This window comes from Furipterus horrens, unplaced genomic scaffold, assembly GCF_987537825.1.
Source record: "Furipterus horrens unplaced genomic scaffold, mFurHor1.1.pri manual_scaffold_8, whole genome shotgun sequence".
Lineage (NCBI taxonomy): Eukaryota > Metazoa > Chordata > Mammalia > Chiroptera > Furipteridae > Furipterus > Furipterus horrens.
In genome coordinates, this window is record NW_028327178.1 from 72,512,069 (window position 1) to 72,520,961 (window position 8,893).

General features: G+C 41.4%; 1 non-coding gene across 1 annotated transcript; it reads right to left on the reverse strand.

Annotated features, from left to right (window-relative positions):
- Positions 1–3,465: 3,465 nt before the first annotated feature.
- On the reverse strand, positions 3,466–3,572 carry LOC150003152 (U6 spliceosomal RNA). The gene has a single exon (XR_016512920.1). It is a non-coding gene; the product is annotated as a U6 spliceosomal RNA (small nuclear RNA).
- Positions 3,573–8,893: the final 5,321 nt, after the last annotated feature.

Below are 8,893 nucleotides of genomic sequence, written 5' to 3' on the forward strand. Positions count from 1 at the left end.
AGTAAAATTCCATCTATTATAGCAACAAGAATACTAAAGTACGTAGGAATAAATTTAACCAAAGAGATAAGAGACTTGTACTCGGAAAACTATGTAACACTGAAGAAAGAAATTAAGGAAGATACAAATAAATGGAAGCATATACCATGTTCATGAATGGGAAGAATCAACATCATTAAAATGTTCATACTACCCAAAGCAATTTATAGATTCAATGCAATTCCTATTAAAATACCAGTGACATATTTCACAGACCTAGAACAAATACTTCAAAAATTTATATGGATCCAAAAAAGACCTCAAATAGCCACAGCAATCTTGAGACAGAGGAACACAGTAGGAGGAATCACAATACCAGACATCAAACTATACTACAAAGCCACTTTAATTAAAACAGCCTGGTACTGGTATAAGAACAGACTTATAAATCAACGGAATAGAATATAGAGCCCAGAAATAAACCCTGGTATATACGGTCAACTAACATTCGACAAAGGGGGAAGGAACATAAAATGGAGCGAAAAGAGCCTCTTTAACAAATGGTGCTGGGAGAACTGGACAGGGACATGCAAAAAGATGAAACTAGAACACCAACTTACACCGCACACCAGAATAAACTCAAGATGGATCAAAGACTTAAATGTAAGCTGTGACAACATAAAAGTCCTGGAGGAAAACATAGGCAGAAAAATTTTATATCTCCCATGTAACAATATTTTCCACTGATACATCACCTATGACAATGAAATAAAGGAAAGAATAAAAAAATGGGACTACATCAAACTAAAGGGTTTCTGCTCAGCAAAAGAAAACATCAGCAAGATGAAAAGGGAACCAACCATATGGGAAAACCTATTTGCCAATGATACCTCAGACAAGTGATTGATCTCCAAAATATATAAATAACTTACAGATCTTGACACCAAGAAGACAGACAGTCCTATTAAAAAATGGGCAAAGGACCTGAACAAACACTTCTCTAAGGGGCTATACAGAGGGTCCATAGGCATATAAAAGAATGCTCAACATCACTAGCTATCAGAGAGATGCAAATAAAAACCACAATGAGATACCACTTCATACCAGTCAGATTGGCCATCATTAACAAATCAGCAAACAACAAGGGCTGGCGAGTGCTGTTTCCAGCACCTGGCTATTATAAATGAGGCTGCTATGAACATAGGGGTGCATAGGTTCTTTTGAATTAGTGTTTCAGGATTCTTAAGGCATAATCCCAGCAGTGGAATCATTGGATGAAAAGGCAGTTTCAATTTTAGTTTTTAAAGGAAATTCCATACTGATTTTGGCATTCTTTTTCCTTTCATTGTATTTCTTCTGAACTTTCTTTGATAGTTTTTTTTTAAAAATCTCTTCCTCTTGACTTCCGGCCAAGATGGAGGCTTAGACGGACACGCTAAGTCTCCCTCTACAACTAGAGAGGAATACAACTACTTCAAAACAAAGGATAACTAGAAATTCCAGAAAATAAAACTACACGGAAGCCCAACATATTAAGTTATAAACCAGCGGTGCCATTCGGGCAGGTAAGAGTTAAAGAGGGCAAAGCTGTTTGCGGAGCGGCGGGGCAGCGAAAAATCCCGGCGGCAGTCAAGCCCCTGGCAGTGCGCGACCCCAGCGCTGGGGAGAGCGGCCACCGCATCGCCTTGAACAGTGAGGCCCAGGGGGGCGGGAGGACGGATCCCGGTCTCCTAGCTGAATAACTGTGTGAATCCATTTTGGACCCCCGCCCCCAAAGAAAGAAAGCACCACAGGGCTGCGAAATAGGTCGCAGACAGGCGCCGGTCGCTGACTTGTGACGCCAAACGGCGCCGGTCGCTGGGTCATTACGAGTACACAGGCACTGCCCCCGACAGCCGGCCCAAGAAAACAAAACGCATCTGTCAAAATGAGGCAGACAACTATAGAAATACCGGTGACACAGCTCACCAGGCAGCAGATAGAGAACCTGACAGATGAACAGATAAAAAACCTGTCAGAGGCTCAGTTCTGGGCCATTGTTATCAGGTGGCTTACAGAATTCACAAAAGAGCAGGAAAAAGATAAGAAAGAAGCGAAAAAATTTCATAACGAAAGGAACAAAACCACATACGAGACAGATGGTGAGGAACAAAAATCCAGAGTTCATTTCAACAAACTGGAATATGGAGAAGGAACAAGCAGTCAACCAATGCAGCGAGAGGAAATGGGAAGCAACAATGAGAGGATCAGAAACCTCTGGGACAGCTATAAAAGGCCCAACATAAGAATCATTGGTTTGCCAGAGAATGAGGAAGATGAACTAGAACTTGAAAAATTGAGTGAAAATATAATAAAGGAGAACTTCCCAGACTTGGGGAAGGGAATAGACTTGCAGGTCCAGGAAGCAAGGAGAGTTCCCAAGAGACTGGACCCAGGGAGAACCACTCCAAGACACATTATAATCAAAATGTCAAAAATTAAAGATAAAGAGAGAATCTTAAAAGCAGCAAGAGAGAAGAAAAGAATTATGTACAAAGGGGTCCCAATTAGACTATCAGCTGACTTCTCAAGGGACACCCTACAGGCAAGAAGGGACTGGCAAGAAATATTCAAAGTAATGAAAATCCAAAACCTACAACCACGAATACTCTATCCAGCGAAATTGTCATTCAGAATAGAAGGACAGAGAAAGTGTTTCCAGGACAAAATAAAACTGAAAGAGTTCATTAGATCCAAACCACTGTTATATGAGATGTTAAAGGGACTGGTTTAAAAAACAGAAGCTAAGGAGATGAAACAAAGGCAAACTAAACAGGCAACGAGAGTGGAAAAGGAACTGTGGGTACGGGAAGCATATTGGGGGGAGGTCAACAGGGAGGGGGAATGGGGAAAGGGAGGGGGATGATATAGGAATTGGGGATCAAGGTAGGAGGGAATGGAATAGACGAAGAGAGGTTGGGAGGAACTGTATGCACAACTAATGGACATAATCTAAAAGGGGGGGACAACTGGAGGGAGGGGGGCCACCGGGTGGAGGGGAGCAGAGGGAAGGGAAATTGGCACAAATGTAATATTTTAATCAATAAAACACATTAAATCTGAAAAAAAAAAAAAAAAAAAAAGAATCCAGGGCTGGCTCAATTCAAAGGGAGCTAGAACCTTAGCAGGGGCTGCCTCAGGAACTGGGTAACAAGAGCCACATCCACTGCAAAAAATGCTGCCCAACTGAGAGAAAAGAGCCTGGGTTTCTCCCCTCCCTTAATCTTTCTCATGGCCTCCAAAAAAAAAAAAAAAAAAAAAAAAAAAAATCTCTTCCTCTTCAGGAGTCAGCCTGGCCCCTTTCTTGCGGCCCAGGGGCAGTGCATAGTGAGATTCGTACCACTGTCAGTGCGGTGTGCTGTCAATGAGCACAGTGCTGTTCTTTACTAGGGTCTTGGTGCAGACCAGTTTGTTGTTGGATGCATTGTAGACAACATCAATAATCCTAAAAATATGGAACTCTTCACGAATTTGAGTGTCATCCTTGCGCAGGGGCCATGCTAATCTTCTCTGTATCATTCCAATTTTAGTATATGTGATGCTGAAGCGAGCACCAGAGTAGAGTTTTAAATTAACTCCCACATAGAAAAGCCCACCAGCCTTGTGATAACATTAATGAATGCTGCACCAATAGAATGAGAAGTTTACTGTGAGCCCAGTTCCCAGGAGATTGATGTCTAATGGGAGTCAATCACATAATCAACATGCCTGTGAAATGCATAAAGCCATGCAATGAAAGATCAGCTTGGAAACATAAAAGTGGGCAATACATAATAGGAATCTGAGACTTTCAGTTGTTGAAGGGACCTTATGAGACATCTTGTCTAATGACCTGTGAGACATTAGCACCCCCGTTATGCTACTGCTGAAGCAGTGCAGAAGAGGGGTTGTTTTTTCTCTCTCTCTCCTTTATTCAGTTCTGACTTAGATGGGCCTTCCTTATATCTATCCACATATTCTCTCCACAACTTCAACCCTGCTCCATAACCACTCACTTACTCTTGCTCCATTCCTGTTCTCTGTGCTCTGTTCCATGTTAAAGGAACTGGAACCCTGTAAGTGGCATTTCCCAGGCTCTCTGGCGAGTAGGCTTCTGCTTACGGTCAGCCAGTTGGAGGTATGGAGGAGATACTGAAAAGCAACAGAGGAGGAAGCTAATCTTGTCCTTTCTGTTTCAGATTGTCCCTCCAGCAGAGGCAGAATGAATGTAGATCCCTGCTCAGGTAGCTCCAGGGGTTCAGCAACTGGTGGCTCTGGGTTAGTCTATGTTCCCTATTGCTCTTCTAGCCCCAAAGGTGATTGTGGCTTCCAGCAATTATTAATCTTTAGGTGTCTTTTCCTATCCCTGTTTGCACCTCCATCCCTTCCAATATCTTTGTAACAAATCCCCTTAATTAAAGTCTTCTTCTTTAAAATAACTAAGAATGTTCCTGTTTCCCTGACTGAAATTGATTGAGACCGTGTTAGTGGAATTAGTGGGTTTATGTCTCTTCCAGGTGACAATAAATATTTGAGCTTGGTTATATTGTTTTCTTCCAGTTTTGTCTTTATCATGCCCTCTAGCAAATGCCTCTTCTCCCATTATGTGGATCCAGGCTGTCTCCATCCTGGTCTTTCTCCTCTGAGGACACTTCATTTGGCTACTGCTTATTTCAAGGGACATTACAGCAGTGCCAGTGCCCAGCTATAATCAGCCCAGGACAAGGAGAACAGGACTCTCCTCCACTCTTCATTTCAACACTATTCTTCATGCGATCCTGTTGGAGATTGTCAGCCACACCACATTGCTGATACATGGGTCTTCCCCCTATATCCTTGTCACTGTGTTCTTGATAACTTTGTTTTTCTTTTCTTTTCTTTTCTTTTTTTTTTTGGTTTTTCAATTACAGTTGTCCCATATTTCCCCCATTTCTCTCCCCCACCCAGCCCACCGCCTCTCCCGCAATCATATCCCTCCCCGTTGTCCATATCCATGAGTCATTTATACACGTTCTTTGACTAAACCCTTCTCTTACTTATCACCCTTCTCTCCCTCCCCCCTCCCCCCTATTGACTGCTATTCTGCTCTTTGTTCTATTTAGTTCTTTTGTTTGTGTTGTTCTTTAGTTTCCTGTATTAGGTGATATCATATGGTATTTTTCTTTCTTTGCCTGGCTTATTTCACTAAGCATAATTCTCTCTAGTTCCATCTATGTTGTCGCAAATGGCAGGAGTTCCTTCTTTCTTTCTGCTACATAGTATTCCATTGTGTAAATATACCACAGTTTTTTGATCCACTCATCTACAGATGGGCACTTAGGTTGTTTCCAGCACTTAGCTATTGTAAACAGTGCTGCAATGAACATAGGGGTGCATAAGTTCTTTTGAATTGGTGTTTCAAGATTCTTCAGGTATAATCCTAGTAGTGGAATCGCTGGTTCAAAAGGCAGTTCCATTTTTAATTTTTTGAGGTAATTCCATACTGTTTTCCATAGTGGCTGTACCAGTCTGCATTCCCACCAACAGTGCAGTAGGGTTCCCGTTTCTCCGCATCCTCGTCAGCACTTGTTGTTTGTTGATTTGTTGATGATGACCATTCTGACTGGCGTAAAGTGGTATCTCATTATGGTTTTTATTTGCATCTCCCTGCTAGCTAATGATGTTGAGCATTTTTTCATGTATCTATGGACCTTCTGTATGTTCTCTTCGGAGAAGTGTTTGTTGGGAAGTCCTTTGCCCATTTTTTAATTGGGTTGTTTGTTTTCTTGATGTTGAGTCATATAAGCTCTTTATATATTTTGGAAATCAGTCCCCTGTCTGTGATGTCATTGGCAAATATGTTTTCCCATATGGTTGGTCCCCTTTTCATCTTGCTGATGTTTTCTTTTGCTGAGCAGAAACTCTTTAGTTTGATGTAATCCCATTTGTTTATTTTTTCCTTTATTTCTCTTGCTTTAGGAGATGTATCCATGAAGAAATTGTTACGTGAGATATCTGAAATTTTCTTGCCTATGTTTTCCTCTAGGACTTTTATGGTGTCATGGCTTATATTTAAGTCTTTGATCCATCCTGAGTTTATTCTCGTGTGTGGTGTAAGTTGGTGGTCTAGTTTCATTTTTTTGCAAGTTCCTATCCCGTTCTCCCTGTACCATTTGTTAAAGAGGCTCTTCTCACTCCATTTTATGTTACTTCCTCCTTTATCAAATATTAGTTGACCATAGAGGCCTGGGTTTATTTCTGGACTCTCTATTCTGTTCCACTGATCTATATGTCTGTTCTTATGCCAGTACCAGACTGTTTTGAACAGAGTGGCTTTGTAGTATTGTTTGATATCTGGTGTTGTGATTCCTCCTGCTGTGTTTTTCAATCTAACACTTGTGTGGTTGTTTTTATTTTCCTAATTTTTGTCTATTTTGCTATAGCTAGGACCTATAGGGTATTCCAGCCAACTTCCAACTGTCTTTACTTGAAGACTTATCCATAAATCAAAGAAGGCTGCTTTGCCTATGAGTATCAGATAAGAAGAGCCAGAAAATTCATATGCCCCGAGAGTAACCCCCAACCAATGAGGAGAAGTTGGTATATAAGTACCTTGCCAATGGGTTTTCACATTAACTTCCACTAAGCCTCATCTTGATCTATTCAGTTCATTGTTTTGTGGAGTTCATTGAGACTCCTAATCTTGTTCTCCAGCACACTTTCTAAATATTTCTCCCAGTCTCCTGTCTTCTGCAAATTTCTCAAGCATGACTTTTACCTTATTGCCTCAGACACTGGTTCAAAGTAATTGAATAGACTCTGGTGTTCCATAATTTGTCCACTGAACAATCATTGCCTATTTCATTCATCTTGCTAGTAGAGCCCCGATTTGAGATGGTTAGGTAGTTGGCAGTGAACCCAACTTCAGGATGCATAACTCTTCTGCTTCTCTTTACCAATGCTGCTTCAACTTGCCCTGGGGAAGCTGGAGGCAGGGAGTTGGGCATGTGATCCAGGTCTGGCCATGGGGAAGTCTACTGAGGAATTTCTGGAAGTTTCCTCTCCAATAAAGGGACAAGCAGTCTCACTTTGGGGTTCCCCTAGCATTCCCTGAGACAAGAATTGGAGACCAAGTAAGTTTGGGAGAATGTACTCCCAGGGAACACTGGAAGGCCAATGGGACATGAGATGGGAGGCAAGGTAGCTAACAAAGAGTGCATTATAGAGCAGGTACTACTGTGGGTGACTAGAGCTTAATTATGCAGGCAAATTCTTGGAAAAGGTGTAAATTATTTGCTTTAGAGTTATCCCTCAGAGGGTCCAGGAACCTAGAGTATTCATATACAACTCCCACTCAATCATTGGTTGGGGATTGCTCTTGGGGGATATAAATTATTTTAGCACTTCTGATATGATACTCATATCAGATCAGAACAACCTTCTGTGGTTTTTGGAAAGTCTTCAGGTAAAGGCAAAGTTGGCTGGAGTTCACCAAAGTTGAGGGATACTGGAGGAGTTTCAATTACATCAGCTGTCATGTCCCTATCTCACTGTGCTTCCTAACTGTATACATTTTTTTGTGTGTGGTGTCTGGAGCTGCAACAGCCATCTTGTGACCATAAGGTGATAAACAAGAGGGTGACACAAACACAATGATGTTAGAGGTACAGAGATGACGGAAAAATCCATGGTCTTTCCTGATGTCAGTGGGCTGCTACACCAAACCTATTACATCCACAGTATTCTTATTTTATAGAATAATTGTCTTTATTTCTTCACTATCACTTGAGTGTTCTGTTATCTGTGGATAATTAAATTCTACTTAAAATAGCATTATGGAATGAGTGGATGAGAAGTCCAATGGCAGAGTTGGCCTGATGACTCACCAGAAATCATGATCTTACAATTGAATGCTTGCCTCAGGGTTTGCTTCAGAGGGGACACAAAGTAAAACACACTTCAAACAAGATTTTTAAATAAATGTTTGTTAATAAATAGGTGGGTGGGTGACTGAATAGATACATGAATGGGTATAAAGTTCAATCTTTCCATTAACTGTTGATGAGATTACATATTAGAAAGTCACTTAACACTAATTGTTGACTTCACAGAACCTCTGTCTGCAGTTCTGCAACTGTTCATCAGTTGCTATGAACAGGTAGTAAAAGTATTGGCCAATTTATTAAATAGTTGTATCTATTTTTGTTTCTGCTAGCTGCTGCAATGCTAGAAATTAAGGGACATTATTTTCCTCTAGTGTCCCTCAGTGGAGAGCTGGTGCAGGGGGCAAGAGGAGCAGGAATAGCTTGGCTTTTGTCAGGAAAAGAGATCCTTCCAGGTAGACACAACTGAAAATGTCTCCCACTTGTCAGGACCTTTGGTTGCTAGTGACAGAAATCTAATCCAAATTAAGCAGAAAGGAAATATATTAGTTCTACTAACCACAAGGTCCTAAGATTCAGTGGTTCTGATTACATAGGTAATCTGTCTCTCATCTCTCTCCCTTTCATATACACATCTCAGCTTGTTTTTATTTCCTTTCATTCTGCACACAAGCTTTATTCACAGGACAGATGAAATCCCAGGCATCTACAACCTCAGATGTACCCTTCCAGTTTCAATCCTGGTTTATAAGTCTCCTTTACTGCCCCAGGACCCCATATCAACCTCAGAGAGGACTCTAAGTGGGCTTGCCTAAGCCAGTCACAGTGTCCAGGAGAATAAAAATATTCTGATTGGATAGCCTGGGTCACATGCCACTGCAAACAGCATGAAGAGGCTGTCATGACTTTTGGTGCCACAGGACCATGTCAGGAAGACATGTTGGAGACACCAGTTATGGCTTCTATGGGTCACTCCAGCTTTCTGCTCCTCACTGATGGTGATAGCTCATATAGTGTACTATCGGTCATGCCAG